The sequence below is a fragment of the Neovison vison genome, chromosome 3 (assembly GCF_020171115.1).
Source record: "Neovison vison isolate M4711 chromosome 3, ASM_NN_V1, whole genome shotgun sequence".
NCBI classification, from domain to species: Eukaryota; Metazoa; Chordata; class Mammalia; order Carnivora; family Mustelidae; genus Neogale; species Neogale vison.
The window spans coordinates 116,463,140-116,488,976 of NC_058093.1; the positions used below are offsets into that span (position 1 = coordinate 116,463,140).

The following is a 25,837-nucleotide window of genomic DNA, read 5'->3' on the forward strand; positions in this document are numbered from 1 at the left end:
CAGTAAAAATGCTGGCATCCAGAAAAAAGAGATTTTGAAGTGGTGTATGAGGTAGCAAACAGGTTTGAAGTCAGACAGGTTTGAAGCTGAGACTTGTATCCTCATCCTAATAACTTCATGAGCTTCATCAGCTAGCCTCTCTAAACCACAGTTTCCAAATCTACGTATCTCAGATAGCAACATCCAAACCTTAAAGATGCAATGAAATGTGTGTAGTGCATTTCATTGTATGTGTGTAATAAATAATTATTTATTATTATAGAAATAATAAACCTTTGTCATAATTTTTAATCTATAAATAACTAGTCCAATGTTCTTTTTATTAAACTGAGACCAAAAAGAAAATATTTATTTTTTTCTCCTCCTGGGGTGCCTGGGTGGTTCAGTTACTTTAGCGTTTGACTCTTGATTTTGACTCAGGTCATGATCATGGGTCGTGAGATCGAGTCCCACATCAGGTTCCAAGTTCGGCACAGAGTCTGCTTGGGGTTCTCTTTCTCTCTCTCTCACCCTCTGTCTCTCTCTTTCTCTCTTTCCAAATAATAAATAAATAAATAAAATCTTTAAAAATATTTTTTTCTCCTCCAAATGAATAGGAGAGAAATATAAAGTGAGTTATAGGAGTGATATATGAGGAAATCATAATATCTTTTCAGTTAAGCCAGTTCACTTACTCATTTCCCATTTTATGAAGAGTCCAGAAGAGTTTTGTGAACTAAAGAGCAAGATCATATGATGATCTGTCAGTTAGGATGTCTCTGTGTCATGACAGAAATGGTATTGACCTAGGCTATGAGGATGTGAGCTCCCAGTAAATGCTTATCTAATCCAGGACAAGTCAGCTATTTGTGTGCCTGTCTTTACATATGAATAATAGAAGTGGGTCCTTATGGTGTTTGAGGTCCCTTTTGGACACAAATTTCCATGGTTCTGTGAAAATATTCTCTCCTTGCTGATATAATAATGCTTCTCCAATTAACTGGTTCTTGTGTTGCCAAAAGGGAAATCAACACAAAGCCTCACGTTTTAATGTCATTTCATTTTTAAAAAAATTTTTAGACTTTATTCAGCACCATGATCAGATTATTATATTTAGCAGTCAGTACCCTGTGTGGTAAAATCTACACTGAAACCCTTTGTTGAAATGCTTTACACGTTAAGCAGAATAGAAACTAAGATAATCTGTTCTATATTTAGTCAGAAATATCATTCTCAAGTTTTTGTCCAGGCACATGAGCATTGTCCAAAACATGTTTTCTTTGTGGCAGCCAGGCCCTGCCACCACTGTGCTTGGCTGAATTCACAAATCTCTTGTGACCTGTAGCTTCCATGTCACTTGTCTAGTTTTCCTCTCCTGCTAAGCTTTGTTTCTTGGCAGTCACGAAAACCGTCTGCCACTGCCGTAGCTACTGCTGTTGCTGGAACCAGCACAGCCACCTCGGTTTTATGGTTTGGCAAAGTATTGGCCTCCACCACCACAGAGGCCAGGGCGTCTGCCTCTAAGATGTCCTCCTTTCAAGGGTCCAAAATTTGAAGATTGATTGTTATGATCGCCAAAATCATTGTAGCTTCTACCATCTCTAAAATCATTCACATCATTACCAAATTCATTACAGCCATCCCACTGCTGCCATATCCACCACCACCTCCACTGCCACCAAAGCCACCTCACCCACTGAACTTTCGTCCATGACCAAAGTCGTAATTCCCACAAAAATCACCTCCATGACTGCCTCCAAGGTTTCCAGAACCACTTTGACCTTTCTGGCTGGGTGCAGCACTGTGTCTTGCTTAGGCAGACTTTTCTTACTTTACCATTGTGACCAGTCACAGTATGGTATTCTTGAATGACAGTCATATCTATGTAGTCATGGTCATCATATGTTACACAAGAAAACTCTGTCTTCTTGCCACTGGCTTGGTTGGTCTTGATTTCAATCACTTCAGCTTTCCCATACTGTTCAAAATGGTCTCTTAGATGATATTCTTCAGTGTCTTCTTTAATGCCACCAAAAAAAAGTCGTTTTCACAGTTCAGTGGGCACCAGGTCTTCGAGAAGCTTCTCTTGAACCAGTCCTCTTTGGTTCCACAACTCTTCCACCCACCATGTGTGGCCTCGCATTCATGGCTTCACCTACCTCCTCCACAGTGGCATACATGACAAACCCAAAGCCTTGGGGAGGCTTGGTATTTGGATCTCTCATTACCACACAGTCTGTGAGCATTCCCATTGCTTAAAATGGCTCCTCAAACTCATCAGTTGTTTTAAAGCTCAGACCTCCCATGGAGAGCTTCTGAAGCTGTTCAGGCTCACTTAGGCATGATGGCGGCAGGAGGAGGCATGCTTACTGGGACATGTCCACAGGCAGAGAGATTAATGTCATTTAAGATTATTTTAGATTTATTAATGTCATTTTAGATTATTTTGATTTCTTCCCCCTCAAGCCTTGAGTTACTGGAAAGCTGTAGAGTCAGTAAAACAGGCACCTCTAATCTTTGCTATCTGTTTTATAAGCTGTGCTTCATTTTACTGTCAATAACTAATTTCTTTGAAGGAGAGGTGGTCAGTTTGATATTGTGTTAATAGAAAAGTCAAAAAAGTGTCAGTCTTAAGGATCTGAATTGTTGAGCTACATTTTGTTATTTCTAGTTTTCCACCTTCAATTTTTATACTTCATATATGAAACTACATATTCTCATTGAAAAAATAGTGTACTGATAGCTCAAGAATATTAAATACACATGTACATAGATATGTAATTTCGAGGTGTAGTGAGAAAAAGCTGTACCAAGTGTAATTGTATTGGATATTTTCTGGAGTATTAAATTCAGGACAGTGTATTAGATGGGCCATGCTAGTTTATAGATCAGATTATATTTAACATAGTTTATATTTTATTAATGTCATTGGCCATGATTTATATTATAATGAAGCTAACATTCTACAAATATATTGTTTTATAGAGTTTAATTCTTTGTATTAACTGTAACCCTTAAATGAGTTTTCAGTATAATGAAAACAACATTTATAATCTTTGAATTCTGTTTGCTGCTATAACATGTCAGGGAAAATTGGGACATGTGGAAAAAGGATAATGTTGCTTTCATCAGTGATCAATTTCAGGTTTCTGATTTTCTGGGCCTTTGTGTATCTTTAAAAAAGACTAGAGAGAGCTTTTGAAATTTGTTACTTTCTCTAGTTCATGGGAGACTGACCTTGTTTTGGAATGGTTTGGTTAAAGGATGTAATAAAAATTGCAGATTAGCCTCTCAGCCTGGCATGGTTTATAAAGGCAGCAAACTCTAAGCTGAGAGAGGGAGGGAGCATGAATTCAAGTTGGCAAGGCCAAGTAGGTGAAGGGGATCTGTTAGGGTACTCAGGCCAATGAGATGGTATATACGTAGGTCTATCGATGAAAGAACATGGTTTATTCTAGAACATAAAAGGAGTCTCTAGTTAATAGAACATAGACATGAAGTTTGTTATATGTAGGATATAGGCACTGATGGAGGGAATTGGGATGTTGTTGGATTATTACACAGAGACTGACTTACTTAGGGTCTCATCACACATATAAATAACTGTGGAATTGATTCTAGAAGCCATGAAGAGAAAACCCAGGGTTTTAAGTGAAAAGTGACATGATCAAATTTCCATTTTAAAAATTGGCACTGAAAAATTTAGGTTCTTGTTGTCTGAGAACTTTGGAAGTTAGCGGACAAAGGATTGCTTGCAGCCATCTTCGGTAAGAATACCAATCCCCAGAGAAGTGAAATGCCTCAGCATCACAGAGCTCTGGCAATGGAAGTGGAAGGACTGTTGAAACACGGGTCATACCTCTTGGAGGCACTCTTGGGAAGGTGGAAGATATTAAAATTCTTTTTTAAATAAATAAAACACTGTGGGGACGCCTGGGTGGCTCAGTTGGTTGGACGACTGCCTTCGGCTCAGGGCGTGATCCTGGAGTCCCGGGATCGAGTCCCGCATCAGGCTCCCAGCTCCATGGGGAGTCTGCTTCGCTCTCTGACCTTCTCCTCGCTCGTGCTCTCTCTCACTGTCTCTCTCTCTCAAATAAATAAATAAAATCTTTAAAAAATAAAAAAATAAAACACTGTGATAGGCTTCTCTGAGTCATTCAAATGCACCAAACAAACAAAAAGCAATGAATTAAGAAAAAGAAAGAAAAAAACCCTGCTAAATGTTACATCTCCATAACACTAATGAAGTGGCTGAATAATTTTTTAAAGCATTTCTCCTTGCATAATACAATTATCTAAGAGAAGTAAAGATTTAAGAGGACTATCAAAATAGTTCATACCAGGCAGAGTTTCCCAAAATTACCAGGCTATTATAAAATAGAGTTCTAAACAAAGTAAATTTGTAAGTGAAGCCCCACTGTCATTTGCTCATGGAGGCACAGATTTTATTACTCTACAGGTCAAAGGACTACCCATTCCTCTGAACCCAGACAGTTATTTTCCTTGAATATGTGGATTATAAAAATAACAGTATTAGACTTACTTGCCAAGAAGAGTGGTATCAGTGTTACCAGGAGTTGAGGGTGTCACAAGAGAGAGATCAAGAAAAAGACCAAGATCAAGAAAAAGACCAAGATCATTTTGAACAAGGAAAAATAAATGACTTCATCCTTTTCTCCAAGTGTTGCTTTCTAACAGTGTAGAAACAAACAAACAAACTCAAATTCTCCAAAGAGTTTTCATGTAATAGACTCTTTATCTCTGTATTAGTTTGCTAGGGTTGCGGTGGTAAGGTAACTATAATCTGGGTGTCTTAAACCACAGACATTTATTTTCTCACATTTCTGGAGCTGGAGTCCAAGGTCAAAGTGCTGAAAAGTTGGTCTCCTCTGAGGTCTCTCTCCCAGGTTTGTGGATGGTCACCCTCTTGCTGCCTCTTTACATGGTCATCTTTCTGTACATGTGCTCCCCAGTGTCACTTTTTTTGTGTGTCTGATTTTCTCTTCTGGATTAAAACTGGATTGAGCCTCACTCTAATGACCTCATTTTAACTTCTTCTTTAATGTCCCTAGCTCCAAGTATTATGAAATACTGGGGTTATAGCTTCAGTGTATGAATTTGGTGGGGACACAGTTCAGCTCTGTGACAACCTCCAAAGGTTTCAGTGACTCCTTATTACCAACTCAGACATACCTCTTACTTTCTTTCTGGCCCTTCCCCTATTTTCCTTAATCCACTAATTAAAGTTTTCTCATGCTCGCATGTGAGATTCCTTACCCAGTAAGTGTCTGCACCATTTGAATCTATTTCTGTAAAAGCTACCTAATACTGGCTTTACAACATACTTCAGAATCTTCACGAATAATTTTAAAGATAAAAATCTTTGCTCTAAATAAAATTTATTGGTCATTGATACACAATTTTCCACTACATTGGATTCAAATTGTCACATGTATTCTGTTGTATCCCCATCTAGACTGTAGCCATGAATATGGGAATGCCATTTTATAACTTCGTAGTGTTCACCAGGGTGTCCTGTACATATGATATTCTCAAATAATGCTGTTTGAGTAGGTTGCTGATCAGTAACATATGCAGCTCCCTGAATTTCTTTTCAGTGTTACCTTAATGGCTTTGTGAATTCCCAGCACTAACTTTCATTCACCTTATTACTTTGTAACCCTCTTCAGTACTTGAGTGGTCTGTCAAATGTTTTAGACACCACTGGAGCCATGGGGGGTTTTACCTCAGTGTACTGCCAGGCTTATTTTTACTGATGTGGATGGACATAGTGAGTATGTCTTGCATTTCCTTGTGTCTTTTCAAGAAGATGACCTAGCCTGATAGAGCAACTATTTCTCTTTAATTAATGTTATGGCAAACATCTGTGTACTTTTATGATAATCTTGAAAGTTATAGGCACTTTTGAACTATGTCACAGTATTAGATGAAAGATTCATACTGATCTCCATTAATTGTCAAGGTTTGTTTTTAGAAGATTTGTGGAATAAGGTTTGGAAACAAATTGATAACCTGAATTAAGTAGCCAGTAACTCAACCCAGTTCCCCGTGCGATTTCTTTTTTAAAGATTGATTGATTGACTGACTGATTGATTGATTGATTTAAGAGAGTGAGAGAGAGAAATAGAGGGAGAGAGAACACATGCAATAGTGTGGGGAGGGAGAGGGACTAGCAGACTCTCTAACTGAGCATGAAGCTGACATGGAGATCTGAGATCATGACCTGAGCCTAAACCAAGAGACAGACACCCAACTGACTGAGCCGCACAGGCACCACCCTCCATGTGATTTGTTAAAATGGAAATCCTGCAGTGTAGCTCCTTCAGCTTGCAATAATACACAAAATGTCAAAATGAGTAAAGGGCTTTCAGTAGTCACTGTTTGTTTATTTCTTGTTGCATAGTAGGTAGAGGGACACAGCATACAATGTCAACAGCTCCCACTGTGTTAGGGTTTTACTGTTCCAACATATGTCCTAAAGTTTAAAAAAACAATTAAAGGTTGCTGTTCCACAGTCATTAGCTTTGGTTGTTGCAGTCAGTCACCCATAGAAGTCAGAGTCATATCAGTTTTTTCCCCCATCCTCATTGCACAATCAACTACAGTCATTGTCTTCCTTTATCATTAGAAGGAAAATGAACCAAGGAAACTGCCAAGATTCAGAAGTGAATTTGTAATGTGAGAAACTTACCAGTGGTACTTGAGGGAAGATAGCCCCATTATGTTGAATAAACAATAAAAATATGTGAGAATAACACTATAAATGGAAGTGTTATTCCATCTCATTTTAAATGGATTAATCATTTTCTAGTTTTAAGATGTGTATTTACTCAAGAAAAAATGACATGAATAATTGATGAAAATACTTAGATAATTTTAGATGAAATTCACTTTTTTCTCAGTGATGTGATCACTTCTACTTAGATCATAGTTTCAAATGCCAGTAAGATTATTTGAACAGAACCGGATCTCTCTGTATGATCAAATAGTAAAAGAAAAAATACAAGATGGTCATGTTTGAGTGTTCTTGTTGGGTTCTGCAACCTTAAAACAGCTTTGAATAGGTTAAGGACATTGATTTATTTTTTTTCAATAAGCTCATTTTGAAAGATTAAGTAAGATACAGGCAATTTTATCTTTACTTATATCTTACCCTCTACTTTTCACATTTTATTTCAACTCAAGCTTCATTTATTGATAATATATTCTGCATTTCTTACATCATCTAAAAAGGGGGGATAGTGTAACATAGTTATATAATTATAAGCGGCTAGAATTACATTCTAAACTCTTTGATATTCAGTCATTTTTTTAGTAATCATATAGGGTTAAACCTATATGAATTACAAAACATAGTTTTGGAAATGGGCACCCAAGCCTATTATGAAAACTATAGTTTCAGTATAGTCTTAGTGAATACAAGTTGTAGCACAACATGCTTCACTGATCAAAAAAGGGAGATGATGTTTTACTTGTTACTTATGGTCAGCTTCCTCTTTAGTTTCTAACCAGTTTTGGCCCAGAATATTTTTCCTGTGGTTTGGGGCAGAACTTCTTATTATTCAAATTACCTGTCAGCCTCCTTTGAGCCAAAGTTTTCAGAGTCAGTGTTTGTAAGAGTTGGGGAGACTGTTGCCATAAGTATTCCCCCCATATGTTTGTTTGTACTCTTTAACAGTGGTCTTCACTCCTATGCAGATACCTCTGGCCAATCCCAAATTTTTCCCCTCTTCAAAATACTGGGTTCTAAGTGTGAAAGTTGATCTGGCAACAAACATCATATAGAGTAAATGTTCATGACCACTTTGTAATTTGATTAAGTGTTGAAACTTATGGATACTTTCTTCATAAAGATTCTCATGACAAAAACAGTTGTATATAATTTGAGAATTCCTTTTTGAACTTGACTTGGTTTAGAGGTGGCTTTGAATGCGTTTTTTGTATATTTTCATTATATGTGAATTTTTTCTTATTCCTTTCCCCTTGGCTGTATTAAGCTGCTTATTAATAGTTAGGAAAGTGCTACTTAAGAAACTAGAATATCTATTTCTGTATGAATATATGATAAAATTTATTGCAACTTACATGATTTATTGAACTGAGTCACCCCTGAAGCAAATGCATTATTAAGTAGTTAAAAAATTCATGACATGTCCTTAACACAGTGAGAGTGCCTTAGAGGAACTCATTCATCCGATAAATATGTATTTAACAAAATTGCTTGAAATGAATCTCTTTTATGGGTTTTTGTAATTATTGTTCTTATTTAAGACTTAGATTCTTAAATAGGGGTTCTCTGTACCTTCTGGGTCTGGATATCCATTTCCTTCCCCAGATTGGGGAAGTTTTCAGCTACATTTTCTTCAGATAAATTTCCTGCCCATTTTTCTCTCTTCTTCTGGAAATCCTATAATACAAATGTTATTATGTTTGAAGCCACTGAGTTCTATAAGTCTATTCTCACTCTGTGTAATTCTTCTTTCTCTCTTTTGTTCACTTTGACTACTTTCCATTACCCTGTCATCTAGGTCACTAACTCATTCCTCTTCTTTTTCCAACCTGCTATTCATCCCATCAAGTGTTTCTCATTTTATTTCTCATTTTATTGAGAACTTTATCTCTGCTACATCATGCTTCATCTCTGTGTTAAGGGTCCCACTTATGTGTTCTACTCTTCTCAAGTCCAGTGAATATCCTCATGATCGTTGCTTTAAATTCTATATCAGGTATGTACTTATATCTCTTTCACTTCAATCTCTAGCCATGGCCTTGTCCTGTTCTTTCGTTTGGAATAAATTTTCTCTGTCTCCTCATTTTATCTGCCTCTCTGTGTCTGTTTCTATGTGTGAAGAAAGTCAGCTATGGCTTCTGCTTTTGCAAGTAGTGACTTTATGAAGAGGAGATCCTGGAGTGCCCTGCAATGCCCTGTTCCCCAGAGCCTGGCACTTCAGGAGGGGACCCTGTGTGTGATGCTTACACTCTACTGTTTTGTCTGAGTAAGTTGTCCTTTCAGTGGGTTGTCTTCCCTGACTCTCTGCCTGCTGTGGGCTGTGCTTGTTCTCTGTGGTGTTAGTGGGACACAGACAGGCCATTTCTGAGCCATTGTGCCCTCTGGGGAGTACGGGAGTGGAGCACCTGTCTTATCAACTTTGTGTTGGGCCACTAGTCCTATGCCAGATCCCTCAAAGCCCTTGATAGCTGGGGGCTGCATGTTAGGGCAGTCAGAGGCATGAGGCTGGGGGCAACAAATGAGTGGTTGGGGGCACAAGGCTAGGTGTGGGTTGTGGCAGCAGCTGCACCCAATAGCCATGTGAGGCATGCACACAGGTTTAACAGAGTTTACCCTGAGTTCTGGGTGGAGACTAGGAGGCTTGGAGTGGGCAAAGCCTCAGGACACCTTGTGAGTATGGTCCACTGCTTGCAGGTTAGGTAGCAAGTGTCTGTGAAGTCTTGCCTCCTGCAGGTAGCTCTGTGTTTATGTTTTGGGATGGTGGAGGAAAATGGCCCCTGCCAGATCCCTCATTTATAGAGTAGTTCCCCAATGTGCTCTGAAATCAGTATAAACAGATCTACCTCCCATTTGCCCCGGGCGTGTGTAAACTGTTGTTTTTATTGCCTGTTCATGCAGACTGTTGTCTCTTTGAGTGTGGTGCCCCAGCTATCCCTTGCCTTCCCAGCTTCTGAAGCGCTGAGTCAGCTAATTTTTAAAGCTTCAGGATCTAAGTCCCACTGATTTTACACATGCATGTAAATCAACCCCTCTGGATTTTAAAGCCAAATGCTATGGTGATTAGTTTTCCCTGTGTGAGCTCCCCAGTTCCAGGGCTCATTTCTCAGTCCTCTCTGCCTACACAGCTTCTTCGTTCCTGCCGGCAGCCTCCCAATCCCTTTCTGACCTTCCTAATCTTTCAGATCCAGCTTCTTCTCTCTGTATCATTGTGGAGTTTGTTCTGCCAGTCTTTTGATCATGCTCCAGTTTATTGACTTGGATGCTGATGGTACCTAGTTATAAACATGGCACAGGGGGAGCTCAGGGTCCTCCTACTCTGCCATCTTCCCAAGCTTTGAGTTAAAAATGTTGAGACCAAAACTGCCTAACTGAAGGCTGCAATTTAAAGATGACACTTGCATCTAATTGCCAGACAAGGGGGCAGGAGTGGAATGATGCGCACAGCTTCCAGGTCTTGTTCTTAAAGTATAGGAAACACTGATTAGTTCCCTTTTGCCCAGCTCCCACTGCTGGGATGTGGGACTAGGCATCTTAGAGCACTCTTGAGTAATAAATATTGATAAATGTTAAGCAACAGGGTAGGAGCCTGGATTCTGAGGATCACACAGCTGCAACCCAAACCTGAACTGTGTATTGGGACTTTTGCATTATAGAGAAACAAATGTCCATCTTGTTTAATCAACTGTTATTTTGGATCTGTCATTAGCACCAAAGCAACTCCCTGATAAATCACTCCATCTTCACAACAATCCTAAAAAGGAAGGGTTCTTATCTGCATCTTACAAATGAGGAAATTGTAAAAACAAAACAAAACAAAAACCTACCAAGTTTCCAGAACCAGCAAGTAGCAAACCTAAGTCTAAAACTCAAACCCAGGGGTGCCTGGGTGGCTCAGGCAGTTAAGCATCCAATTCTTAGTTTTGGCTCAGGTCATGATCTCAGTGTCCTTGGATTAAGCCCCACATTTGGCTCTGCGCTCAGATGGGAGTCTGTTTGAGATTATCTCCCTCTATTCCTCCCCTACATGTGCACTCTCTCTCCACCTCTATCTCTCTCTCTCAACCTCTCTCAAAATAAATAAATTTTTAAAAATCTTTAAGACCCAAATCCATCTTTCTACTATATCACTAAAACTGCTAACACAGTTTTATGCTAGATCTGACTTTTTATGGCCTTGGAATTGTCCTACTTACCCCATTTCAGCCTTAGTTGAGTTGTTGAGAAGATTAAATTAACATAAAAATATGTAAAATATTTAGATAGTGACTGACACATGGTATTATATAGGTTATCTATTAAAACTGTTATCATTATCATTATTAAGCTTCTTCTAATTCCAAAATCCTCAATATTTATTCCTGGAGAACATAGGTAACCAACTTCAAATTCAAACAAACTGAGCTAAAAGTATAGAATCTTAGAGACACGTGTACCTTCAGGTTAAGAAATTGCAAGAACAGTTACCCAGCAACCTCTGATATTATCTGTGTGAGGAAACTTTGACTGTTGGAATAGGCAGGTCTGTGATGTATCTCATCTGCTGAGATTTCTAAGATCCTCTTAAATAAAATTCACTGAGATTTCTGGTTGATTTTTTGCTATAATAGTATAGAAGGGGCAGTTCCCCCCTCCACCAATAAATATTCTCTATGTCTCTTAGAGATCGATTGTCTGATTCTTTGGCAGCTGTATGCTGACCAGAAGAAACATGGCATTTCAGCCTCCTTGCAGCTAGGATGAACATGGTCATGAACAGAAATGAAACCTCACTTTACCATTAAACAGAAGGCTGTACCTTTTCCTTCCTCTTCCCCTTTTTTCTGTCTGTGATATGCTTCTTCCCACCGAAACCACCTTACAAAAGTTGACTATTAAACGTTCAAGAATATAGCAAGCCAGTTATTAAACTGTTGGTAGTTTAATATCAGCCATGAGAAAAGTATTTACCACATGGAAATCCATTAATCCAATCAGAGCCAATTTCCCCCAGCTGGGGACTTTTTTTTTTTTATATACAGAATAAGTGTACTAGCACCGTTTTCCTTGCTTTCCTAGAATCAGGATACTTGAGTAAGATCTGTGGCCCTGTATCATGAGGGCAGGTCCCAGAGATGAGAAAACAAGGGGTCCTAAAGTGGAACAAAGCCATTGTGCCCACTTAGGCTCTCCGGGTGAGTCACACATTTATATCCAGCTCAGTGATTCTCAGTAGGGGCCAACTTGGTCCCCCTGACCCCCAGAGGACGTTTAGGATACATTTTTGGTTATCATTAAATGGGACAGTTTGGTTACTTCTGGAATCTGTGGGTAGAACCCAGTGATGTGGCTAAACATCCTACAATACACAAGAAAGCTCCCATTTCCAAGAATTATATAGTCTAAAATGTCAATAGTTCCAAAGTTGAGAAATCCTGATCTAGAGTAAGCCACTATTTTGTTGGATTTCTATTATAGTCAGAAAACCTGTAGCTTAGCTAATAATACAAATATACAACTAAAATCCCCAATATCCTTTTGTATAAATACAAATGCATACATACACTCATATATAAATATATATGTACATGCCCTTATATAGGAAACACTTTTTAAAATAAAATTTGAAGGAAACTACTCATATAGTGGTTTTCTTAGCATTTTTCTACTGTTGAAGCATTCAGTCCTTAAAATCTCTGAGCACTGCTCTGGACAAAACAAGAGGTAATTTACCAAGTGACTAGAGAGGTCTAAAAGAGTTAATCCTTCTTCAGAAAATGAGTAACTCATTCCTACCCAGAATCTTATATGGGGAGCATGAGGTGAGGGTGTTAATATTTCCCTTCTAAGAAAGTGGTAAAGCTGAGGTGCTCCCTGGAATTTCCTCCTGAAATTACACCAAGGATGTTATTGAATTTGACCAATAGAGTTCCTGGGATCACATAGAAGTAAAAATGGATTTTGCAGAAATGTCCACTGGGGAAATAAAAATGTTGACAAAGATAAAGAAATAGAAATTTAAGCTATCCATAGATGTTCTGTTGAAATAAAACTGAAAATGTATATTCTATAAGACCGGAATGAACCTGAGGAAGAAAAAGCAATAAGAACTTTCCAGTCTTTATGTAAGGGGAAAAGGGACAGAGTTCTGATTTCTCCAAAGCAAATAGATTCTTTTGGGGATTAAGTATTAACAAAAGTTATATCATTTACATCATGTGAGTTGTATATCTATAATGTAAATTATATAGGTGTGTATGTATGTGTACATGTGCATGTAAACTAAACTGATGAGTTCTAAAATTTCAAACATAATTATAATAAAAATTAGTTTAACCTGATTTTATCACTCATATTTTACCTAATGAAGGAATCATACTTCTTCCAATAACAGTAACCCTTTTTCCTGCCATTCCAGACCCACCGTCTGATTTCTACTCCTTAACCCCAGCTGACTTTTTTCCTTCTAAATTTCTTTGTCTAAAATTCATCCCAGTCTGTCATTTCATCTATCCCTCACCTTCTTGAGTAAAATTAACTGGTGCTCAAAGTTGTCATGTATACTCTCTCCCAACAATGTCTAATATTCACCATCATTATAATTTATAATTGAGGCATTTCCTTCCCAGCCCCTCAATTCAAATCTTTTACTGATTTATCAAGTTTTAAAGTTTTTATTAATCTCATCACCACCAGACATATACTTATTGAATAGCTTCTATGTGCTGATGTTCTGGAGGAAACAAAAATGAATCAGACAGGCACTTCTCTACAGAAACTTACAGTCTATTAAGAGAGTTCAGACATTTTAAAGAAATTATATTTCATTACATCATGTTTGAAGAGGACATTGTTACGGCTTAATGAATCAGCATTATATTAAAGTGACCCATAGTGCTTTATGTTCATATATTCTTGAGGGTTTTTTTAAATTTATTTTTTATTTATTTTTTAATAACAGTATTCATTATTTTTTTTATCACACCCAGTGCTCCATGCAATCTGGAGTTTTTATGCTAAATAATTAACTCTCTTTAGGATGCTTGCTTCTTCAAAGAAAGGTAAATATTTAATTTTAAAGAATTAATTCCTCTTCACAATTTTCTGTACAGTAATTATGACTATTGTTTTCCCCCATGTATGTGCAAATTCAGCCTTATAAATGTTAACATATATGTGTCAAGAGCAAACAAAACTGCAGCCTGCATTCCACTTCTGAGTCAGAGATTGCAAACTGGCACCCGAGTCACTTCTAAGACCATATATGGTTGAGCACATATGATCATGCTTTTTAAAATTCTTTTTTAATATTTTATTTATTTATTCGACAGAGAGATCACAAGTAGGCAGAGAGGCAGGCAGAGAGAGAAGAAGAGAAGCAGGCCCCCTGCCGAGCAGAGTGCCCGATGCGGGCTTGATCCCAGGACCCTGGAATCATGACCTGAGCTGAAGGCAGAGGCTTTAACCCACTGAGCCACCCAGGTGCCCCTGATCATGTTTTTTAAAAAGTATTATTTTCCATGCTATAGGGAATTTATCATGCACATGTTTAGTTCTGTACCTTTTCTTCAGGTTTGGGCCATTACCTCTGCTTGGCCCATTCAGATATGCAGATTCTTTCCATTCTTCAAAAACTGGAGACCCAAGTGCTGCTATAAAGCTTTTCTCAGTTGCACCAGTTCTCCACGATCTGACTCTACTCCCTTTCTGTTTTCCATATGATTTATTTATACATCCTCTTTTTATATGTGAGGTCATTCATTGAAAGATTCATTCATTCTTCATCTCTAGAAGTTGCTTCTCCTGCAGAGACTAACTGACCAAACTCATAAAACCATATACACACATACGGTACCTGAAATAGCAACAGGTACCGTATCTGAGTGAAACCCCCATCACATATTAGTACAGGAAATTTACAACACAAATGGAGCACTAAGACATTTTTTCTGTCATGCAAAATTTTAATTATTAACATTATTTATGGTGCAGTTTGTTGATTCTTTATACACAATGCATCACTATTATTCCTAAATAATTCTAGAGGTCTTGCTCCATTTGTATTCTTAATTTTCTGAACTAATACGTGACTTGGATATCACCCAGATATCATATCTGTTGTTAATTCAGGTATTATATATGTGTGTATGGTTTTGTGAATAAAAAAAATCATGATCAGAATAGTTTTTCTTGACATAAAAATGATAATATTTGTTTCATTCAAGCTTTCCTATTAGAAATTAAACAAAAAGATCCCCAGTTGAAGGCATTACCAAGAATATTCTTTTTTTAAAGATTTATTTCTTTATTTAAGAAAGAGGAGGAGAGGGGTGCCAGGGTGGCTCAATGGGTTAAGCCTCTGCCTTCGGCTCAGGTCATGATCCCAGAGTCCTGGGATTGAGCCCCGATTCAGGCTCTCTGCTTGGCGGGGAGCCTGCTTCCTCCTCTCTCTCTCTCTCTCTCTCTGCCTGCCTCTCTGTCTACTTGTGATCTCTGTCTGTCAAATAAATAAAAATTTAAAAATATATATTTAAAAAAATAAAGACGGGGAGAGAGAGATTGCCCTCCAGTGGGGTAGGAGCAGAGGGAAAGAAAGAGGGGAAGTAGACCCCCACAGAGGGTAAGAAAGAGGGCAGCCTGACGTAGGGTTCCACCTCCAGACCCTGAGATCATGATCTGAGCCAAAATCAAGAGTCTGATGTTTAACCAATTGAGCTACCCAGGCACCCTAACAAAAATATTCTTAACATTCTTTCACATATCCCTTCAGTGCTCAGATAAAGGAAAAACTTACCTGAATGAAAGGATAAGAACGACCATCCTTACGCTGGGTTTTCTTAGGTATGTGGAGAAAAAAACAAATCCATTTAGGTTAGACAAAATAGCAAATGAACTTTCCTGTTCCATACAGGTGATGGAAATCTCACTGATGTATTTAAAATTTTTTCCCAATTTGTTTATTTTCAGAAAAACAGTATTCATTATTTTTTACCACACCCAGTGCTCCATGCAAGCCGTGCCCTCTATAATACCCACCACCTGGTACCCCAACCTCCCACCCCCCGCCACTTCAAACCCCTCAGACTGTTTTTCAGAGTCCATAGTCTCTCATGGTTCACCTCCCCTTCCAATTTACCCAAATTCCCTACTCCTCTCTAATGCCCCTTGTCCTCCATGCTATTTGTTATGCTCCACAAATAAGTGAAACCATATAATAATTGACTTTCTCTGCTTGACTTATTTCACTCAGCATAATCTCTTCCAGTCCCGTCCATGTTGCTACAAAAGTTGGGTATTTAAAATTTTTAAGAGCTCTCAAGACCTAGGGATCACTTTGCCACAATTATAGAACAAACATAGGTATTCCCATAATTCATTGCCTTTTCCCTCAACTATTTTGCAACTAAAAGAGGAAAATGGAAGCAAAATATAATTTCCCTACTTTCATGTCAGTCTCTTGGCATTCTTATTGTGGGAGCTGATTTCAAAAGAGGGATACCTAACCCATGGCATGTAGGAGCCCATTACCAAACTTCTTGTGAATGTAAATATCACATTGCCAGAAGACGATGAAATTTACTGTTTCGAAAAATACATGCTAGACTATTACTAATATGCCTATAAATAGCTATGAAACAACACGAATTATTTTTTCAGTCATATGCCCAACACACAGGAAAACTGAAGTGAACTAATTACGCATGCATAATTTTAATTATTAACATTTTTTATGGTGAAACTTGTTAATTCTTTACATAAAATACATCATTATTATTCCTAAATAATTCCTTAATATAAATGAAATATTTATGATGGCTATGTATAATATATTATAATATATATATAATATATAGGATATATAATGGGTCAATATTTTATATATATATATATATATATATATATATAAACATTTGGTGTAGAACCAAGAAAAAAAGAATGAAACGAAACAACTTCACCTCCTCAAAAGTAAAATGAAACCTAATCCCTAGTCACATTTTAGATTAGAATTTTTATTGAAAGATTTTCATTTTGTTTTTATTATTTTTAATTAAGCTTATTTCTTCCTAAGCAATATATTTGTAAATCTTTCTCAGGAGACAATTACTCATGTTGACAAAGTGCATTATGCTAACTACAGCATGAAAGGTATGCTCTAGGACAAATGCTCTGATTTAACATTGATAAACCAGCTAGGTCAAGCAGCAACAGAGAGACCAGATTTCATAGGCATTTAGGCTCCCTTTTTTAAAGTAAAGTAAAAAAGTCCCTTTTTTTCCCTGAGGTGGAAAGGCAGGTGTGCAGAAGACTCTGTAGATATACACAAAGTAGGTGTGACTTTGTGGTAAGATCTTATCCATGAGTGTACACCAGTACCAACCAGGGGTGGTTCTATACTGCCTGTTCCTTCTCCAGCATCCAGAGGAAGACTGAAGACCATGTGGGATGTTGGGACCTCAAAATTGGAAGAGCTTCAGTGCCTGAATCATCACCTGGAAAAAGCTGCTTCCTGACTATGAACACAAACCCTCACTTTTCCAGGACCAAAAACATTCATTTTTCTCAGCCACTAGACTTTGGTTTTGGTGTTGCTGTTTTGATATAGCAAATAGAGTTAACTAAACTGTAGACCCCCCCCCTTTTAGACAGCAACTGGTCAACTATAATAGCAATAATGTTCATACTATTGTATTATGTTATAAAGTCATGACTTTCAGTGAGCCTGGGTGGCTGAGTTGGTTGTGCATCTTACTCTTCATTTAAGTTTGGGTCATGATCTCATGGGTCGTGAGATCAAGTCCTGTCTCCAGCTTCCTGGTGAATGGGGAGTCTGCTTGAAGTTTCTCTCCCTCTGTACCTCCCCACAACTTGTTCTCTCTCAAACAAATAACCAAATCTTTAGAAATAAATAAATAAACTCATGAATTTTAATGAACATCACTATTATTCATGATATTGATCAATTACAACAGAATTTTTTATTAAAATGGAAGTGATTTACCCTTGTGAAAACTCACCATTCTCTAGTTACTTAGTATATAATTTAGATATGCACAAATGAATGTTTTAGGATCTCTGATGTGAAGGGTTCTCTTTTCTTCCTATGTCTTCTCATTTGAAATATATTGAGCATATAATTAAAATAATCAAATTTTTTTAAAGATTTTATATTTTAGATTATATATTTATACATATATAATCTTACATATAAGATTATATATAAATAAAATAAAGATTTTATTTATTTATTTGAGAGAGAGCATGAGAGGGGAGAAGGTCAGAGGGAGAAGCAGACTCCTCATGGAGCTGGGATCCTGATGCAGGACTCGATTCTGGGACTCTGGGATGGTGACCTGACCAGAAGACAGTGGCTTAACCAACTGAGCCACACAGGTGCCCAAAGAATAAAATGTTTTAAAGAGGTTTTTCACAAGTATGGCTGTGATGGTTAATTTTATATGTCAACCTGACTGGCCATGAGGTATCCAGATTAAACCTTTCTGGGTCTATCCATGAGGATTGTTCCAGACACGATTAGCACAATCTCAGGAAAGCATATTGCACTTCCCAAGGTAGGTGTGTATCACCCAACCTATTGGAAACTGAGATAGAACAACAGTCAGAGAAAGGAACAATTCACCCCTTTTTCCTGACTCACAGCTTGAGCCAAGGCATCTCATCTTGTCCTCTCCTGCCCTTGGACTGGGAGTTACATCACTGCCTCTCCAGTCCCTCAGATCTTTGTGCTAAGCGCTTTGGCTGAATTATACCACAAGCTTTCCTGGTTCTCCAGCCTGCAGATAGCCACCTTGTGGGATTTCTCATTTTGCATAGCTGTGTAAACCAGTAAATCATAATCAATAAACAAACAAACAAATAAATGCACACTTCTGATCTGCTTCTCCAAAGAACCCTAATGGAATGACTTTTCTTTCTTACATTTGTTCAAATGAATTGAAAACAAAATATCATCAGATGTTTTAGAAATACATTTCACTAAATAATATATTTTTAAAACTGAATGTAATGTTTAACTAGTTTTTTATGTCACAGGGGAAAAATAATGTCAATAATCATATCAAAGATACCCTTAAAACAGTCATTTTATAAAGTTTTAAGTTACCAAATTATAGAGAATATATTTTTTCTAAGTACTATATAATTCTTAATTTTTATTCCAACATAATACTCATTTTTTGTAAAAGACTCATAGTTTTACTCAGTAGTTCAATTTTTAAGTTTCCGAACACAGGTGAATTAGAAACAAATTTTAACATTAAATAAATTACAGAATAAAGATAACATTTAAATTAGTTTTGTCTGAATATTTCTATGTATTAACAAGTGATACTAGGGATCAATGACTTAATAAAGTTTATCTTTCTCAATCACTTCTCTATTCCTTGCTATGGATTTAATCAGTCTCCTTGAGTGTCCTGAAAACATTTCTTTGACATTGCTTCCAGAAGTCTCTGAAATGGTTCAAGATATTATTTCAGTGATATTTACTCCAAGGCCACACAAGTAAAAGCTCATGTTTCCTAAATCTGAATGTACATAGGAATCATCTAAAGTATTTATAAATGGTTTTATCCTCATATGTTCTGGCTTAGTAGATTCAGGAAAGTATCCTCTATTTTGTTAATCTCAAAGAAGTAATACTGAGACACAAAGAATAGGGTCTAGAATCACAGTTCCCCAATATATACTCAGATGGTACAATGAGAAGAATATCAGTGTGGGGTTCATTATGCCAGTAGGTGGTTCAAGCCACTCACATGCAAATAGTGCACAATGAAGGACTGCCTACCAGTGGGATGAATCATCTAAATGGTGTATCACTGTACTTGCTCAAGAGGCTACCTTCTTTACTTCCAGAAACACTCCCATTCTATTTCCCAATTTAAATGAGGAATCATGTCTTCCTTCCAAATTAGGCATATCCCATTACAATGGGCTAAGCATTTGTGTCTTCCCCAAATGCCATGCTGAAACCTTAACTCCCAACGTGATGGCATTTGGAAGTCAGCTTTTGGGAGGTAGTTAGGTTTGGATGAAGTCATGAGGGTGGAGAAAGGATATGGCTTACAAGAAGGGATATGGCTAATTTACTCTTCTCTGCCATGTGAGGATATACAAAGGCAAAGCTGTTTGCAAGTCAGGAAGAAGACTCTCACCAGAACCCAACAACCCTGGCACCCTGATCTGCTCCTGCTAATATTTCAAACTCCATTGTTTTCTCTTTTTTTTTCTGTTACATTCATTGCCCTCTACCATATTTCAGAATTCACTTACTTTTACATGTATTAGTCTCACTAATTTAACTTCATAAAAGCAGAATTATTTGTCTCTTTTTAATTTAAATCCAATTTAATTAACATATATGATATTATTAGTTTCAGAGGTTGAATTCAGTGATTCATCAGTTGTGTATAACAGCCAGGGCTCATTACTTCAAGTGCCCTTCTTAACTGCCCATCATCCAGTTACTGCACCTTCACACCTATCTCCCCTCCAGCAGCTCTCAGTTTGTTCCCTATAGTTAAAAGGTTCTTATGGTTTACTTCCTTCTTTGTTTTCTTCTCATTTTATTTTTCCTCCCCTTCCCCTATGTTCATCTGTTTTGTTTCTTAAATTCCACATATGTGGGAGAGCATATGGTATTTGTCTTTCTCTGACTGACTGATTTCACTTAGCATACTCTCTAGTTCTAGCCACGTCATTGCAAATGGCAAGATTCCATTCTTTTGGATGGCTGAGTAGTATTCCAGTGTGTGTGTGCATGTGTGTGCGTATACCACAACCTCCTTATCTATCCCTCTGTTGATAGACATCTGGTCTCTTTTCTGTATTTTAGCAATTGTGGACATTGCTATCCCCTATAAACCTCGTGGGGCATGTGCTCCTTCAAATCACTGTTTGTATCCTTTGACTAAATACCTAGTAGTGCAACTGCTGTTGTAGTGTGGATCTATTTTCAACTTCTGAGGAGCCTCCATCCTGTTTACTGGAGTGCCTGCACTGGCTTGGATTCCCACCAACAGTGTAAGGAGGGTTCCCCTTTCTCCGCATCCTCACCAATGTCTGTTGTTTAGTGAGTTGTTAATTTTAGCTGTTCTGACAATCCGAGCCCATTATGACCTCCTCCTCAAAGCTGGAAGACTTTTGGGATTAGAATCTCTATCATTAATTTTACTGTTTGATACCTGTTTAAAAAGTTATCTCCCTGCCTTACCATATATAACTATCACCAAAATAAAATGCTATAATTTTCTCATCAATTAAAGTAAGGTCTCCGAATTGTCTTAAAAGCTCAGCTTTTCATGTTTTGAAAATTGGTGGCATCAAAATATTCTGGGCCATAGGCACAACTGTTATGGGATCTTGGATGCCCACCCCACACCATTCTCAGATGTTTCCCAGCCTTGACTCTATGTAAACTAAAGATAGCAATGCATTGCAAGACTCCTTGGAAATGTCCCGACCTATAATTAGGACATCACCTTGTACTTGGGAAGCTTTCATATGACCCTTCCTATCTAAGAGTGACTTGTGGGGAATAGGTAGCATAGGAAAGTGGCATCATTCATACCACTGGGACCTGCCTCATCTGAGCAAATCCGTTGTGACATTCCCAGGTGCCAAATTCACCTAGGGACTACAATGGCTTTAAGGTCCAAAGCCTCTAAGAAAAATAAAATGTTTCCCTACGCATATCCTCTGTGCTAGGACGTTCTGCTTGTCCTGGCCATTAATGTATGGGTGTCCTCTCTCCCTTTTGAATCTACTAGCACACTGAGTAGCCAGGGGAAATGCAGGGTGTTCAGCATTTTGGCTATTTCACTCTTCCTGCACACCTGTCTTTACCTTGGAGTTGTGACTAACACTTATTACTGCACAGCTTACAAGAGTTGAATTGAATGAAGGTGAGAATAGGAAATATTAGCTAAAATGGAATGTGAGATTATCTTTAAATTCCAGTGATGTGTGCTTTTCCTCTCCTGTTTGCTTTGGTTTTGGGTTTTACTCTGTTTGATTACTACTGATGCAAAATTGTGTACAACTGGTAAGAAGAGAAAAAAACTTAACCACTAAGATACTCAAAATATTGCCACAAAGACAACACCAAAACCTTATTTCAGTTTTGAAATAACAAACAGATCTCTTGTCTTCCCTGATCATGATCTCTCTTCTGTGAATGCCACCATTCTCTGCTGTTAGCACAACATCTTGTTCTGGGGTAAAGCTTCGATGACGCTTGTGCTCATCCCCAATGCCCTTTCACCTCTTGCCCTTATCATGCACTTCACCAGCCCCCAGAAATATGTAACCTAGAAGCCACTGAATTTCTATTTCCTAATTTCCCTGCAGTCAAAAATAAGCCAAAGCCATTGCCCAAAGATAACGATCTGAAACTGAGTCCTATGCCCTCTGCTAGGGATAGATTCAGGGCGTTCTAAACAACCCAAATGGTTCCATGCAGTATCAGTGCATAAAAATTGCATAACCAAAGCTTAAAGAAATACGAGGGGCCTCTTGGTATTAAAAAAACACACACACACAAGAACAAAAAACAAAAACCTGTCCCCTGGTTTTAAAAACACCAAAGGACTCCCATACAGCTGAGTTTAATAAACCACTTTTCAACATATGCTTCATTAAGAGATATTTCCAGTGTGTGTCTCATGCTATAATGCTCAACAGCTGCAACTGTAGCCCTCAATAGGTTCCATGTGGGGCTGTGGTTATAATCGGCTCTTTCTGTGAAAGGCTCTCTTAGACTTCTTCTGTAATTAGGATTAAAATGTGCTGAGGGCACACAGGAGATGCGAAAGAGGCCTTTTATTTCAGTAATTAATTTAATTTAATTTAATTAATTAAATTATTTATTTTTTATTAATTACTTTATTTAATTAATTTAATTTCTCTCAGGCAAGATCACCTTTCAGAAAAAAGCCCTGTAGAGTCTGTCTCCAGCCTTCACCAAAAGAGGTCCAGCCTGTTAAACTAAATAACTAAATTCCTTCCTCTTCTTCTTCTGGTTTTTTGGTTTTGTTTTGTTTTGTTTTGTTTTTTTATCTGAAAATGACTTTGAGGCAGCAAATTTTAGCAGAGTAACAATTGTTGATTGCTCCTCAAAACGATGCTGCTAGAACAATAGGGAGTTGGGGAATTTTAAGAAAATTAATAAATGTGAGCCTCATTGAGAAGAACAGACAGAGGAACCTTAGAAAGAAAACTGACAGGACATAAGGCTGGATCCCAGGATCCAGGGATCATGACCTGAGCTGAAGGCAAACGCTTAACCGACCAAGCCACCTAGGCAGCCTAAAACAATTTTTTTTAAGAAGCACTTCCGGGGCGCCTGGGTGACTCAGTGAATTGAGCCACTGCCTTCGGCTTAGGTCATGATCTCAGGGTCCTGGGATCGAGTCCCGCATCGGGCTCTCTGCTCAGCAGGGAGCCTGCTTCCTCCTCTCTCTCTCTGCCTGCCTCTCTGCCTACTTGTGACCTCTCTCTGTCAAATAAATAAATAAAATCTTAAAAAAAAGAAGCACTTCTGAGGCATTTTCTTCAAAAGACGGACTTTGAGGAACTAAAAAAAAGTACTTCCAATGGAATAAGAATGTCAGGAAGAAAGATTAGAAGGAAAGCAAATTGTTAAGAAATTTTTAAAGGAATATTTGATAGTATTTTAAAAAGTAAAATTTTGGGACAAGATGGCGGGGTACTAGGAAGAGGCGTCTTTTCAGCTGGTACCCCAAAGTGAGCTGATTACCTACCAAAGAAATCTGATCACCCATGAAATCAGGCTGAGATCAGAATTATACACGTCTGGATCTCTACAGGGGCAGAATACGCCAGTGAGCAGGTAAAGCAGATTGGGAACGGCGGACTGATATCGGAAGATAAACAAAAGGGGGAGGGAGCCACCAGAGGCGACCGGTGAGAAAGTAATACCCCGATACGAGCGAGAGCGCCCTGCGTCTGGGGACCAGCATTAACTTGGAGACTGGTTGAAAGTACTCCAAAAGAGCAAAGGATCGCGGGGGCAAATTGTGGGAATCGGGGAGGCTAGGGACAGGGGCTTAAGTCCCCGGTCCCAGACGGCCTCCCCGGCGTGGAGGCAGAGAGAGTGCGGCGGAGAAACCGGCTCCTGGTCCCTGAGCCGCCAGCGCGCCCCAGAGCGCGGGGGTTCCGGCTCCTGTGAGGGGATGGGAGCTGCGCCGGTCTGCAGAACGCGCACTAGCCCTACCACAAAGCTTGAGATGCGCGCGCACGTCCCTCCAGCTCTCCTGGGTTTCTAAGGCCCGGGGGCGCTTCTTGACCAGCACCATTGTTTCAAAGTCTAAGCCGAGAGCGCGCGAAACTCTTCCCCAGACAGAGGCGCGCAAAAGCCCAGCCTGCGGCTTACGGACCAGCGCCCTGTTCTCAGTGCCCCAGACGCGCGCCGGACCCACAGCCGCCTCTGAAAAGAGGTGCGCGCAAGCCGGGCACTCCCAGCCCGGGCCGGCGGCAAAATCTCAGTGTGCGATCGCTGCTTGGAACCTCTCTGGCGCTCAGGAGCTCCCAGAGAGTCGCCACTGCCTTGGCTTTGGGGACGAGCAAAAGATCCTGCACCCCCAGGGTCTTTAACTTGGAACCTGCACTGCCAGTGTCCAAGGGGGAATTTATTCAACTTCTGCACCCAGACTGAGGCTTCTCTCTGAGACGGAGATCAGGAAGTGTTCCAGGGTGCACCTTGACTGCACCAGAGTTGATACATCCAGCTATATCTGTTCAGTCTTCTCCCACCAAAATGACTAGGAGGAGGAATGCCCAACAGAAGAAAAATACAGAGGATGGACCTTCCGCAATAGAGCTAACGGCTATCAACATAGACAATATGTCGGAAAGAGAATTCAGGCTAACAATTATCCAGGCAATAGCTAGCTTGGAGAAAGCCATGGATGACCAAACAGAATTTATTAGAGCCGAACTGAAAGCGACCAGACAGGATGTTCACAATGTTAGGGCGGAGCTTAAAGCTACCAGGGAGGAGGTCCACAATGCTCTCAATGAGTTCCAATCCAATCTAAACTCTCTCAAAGCTAGGGTAACTGAGACAGAAGATAGAATTAGTGATCTGGAAGACAAACAGATAGAGAGAAAGGATCAGGAGGAAGCCTGGAACAAAGAGCTTAGATCCCACGAAAGCAGAATTAGGGAAATAAGTGATGCCATGAAGCGTTCCAACGTCAGAATTATTGGAATTCCTGAAGGGGAGGAGAAAGAAAGAAGTCTAGAAGATGTCGTGGAACAAGTCCTTCATGAAAACTTTCCGAATCTCGCGAATGAAACCAGCGTTCATGTACTAGAGGCTGAACGGTCTCCACCCAAGATTATACATTCCAAAAAAACATCACGACACCTGATAGTCAAATTGAGAAATTATAATTGTAGGTATAATCTCTTGAAAGCTGCCAGGGCAAAGAGGCTCCTTACTTACAGAGGGAAGCCCATCAGAATAACGTCAGACCTGTCCACAGAGACCTGGCAAGCCAGAAGAGGCTGGCAAGATATATTCAGGGCACTAAATGAGAAGAACATGCAGCCAAGAATACTTTATCCAGCAAGACTGACATTCAAAATGGATGGAGAGATAAAGAGTTTCCAAGACGGGCAAGGCTTAAAAGACTATGCAACCACCAAGCCGATACTGCAGGAAATATTAAGGGGGGTTCTATAAAAGAGGAAAAATCCCAAGAATAGCATTGAACAGAAATATAGAGACAGTCTACAGAAAGAAAGACTTCAAAGGTAACTCGATGTCAATAAAAACGTATCTATCAATAATCACTCTCAATGTGAATGGCCTAAATGCACCCATAAAAAAGCACTGGGTTGCAGATTGGATAAAACGACCGGACCCACCCATATGCTGTCTACAAGAGACCCATTTTGAACCTAAAGATACACGAAGACTGAAAGTGAAGGGGTGGAGAAGCATCTTTCATGCCAATGGGACTCAAAAGAACGCTGGGGTAGCGATTCTCATATCAGATAAATTAGACTTCAAACTAAAGACTGTAGTCAGAGATCCAGAAGGACACTACATAATCCTTAAAGGGACTATCCACCAAGATGATCTAA

The 25,837-nt window shown here is 38.9% G+C and overlaps 1 pseudogene; it reads right to left on the minus strand.

The window, feature by feature from the left end:
- Positions 1-1,668: 1,668 nt before the first annotated feature.
- On the minus strand, positions 1,669-2,306 carry LOC122903551 (annotated as a pseudogene).
- Positions 2,307-25,837: the final 23,531 nt, after the last annotated feature.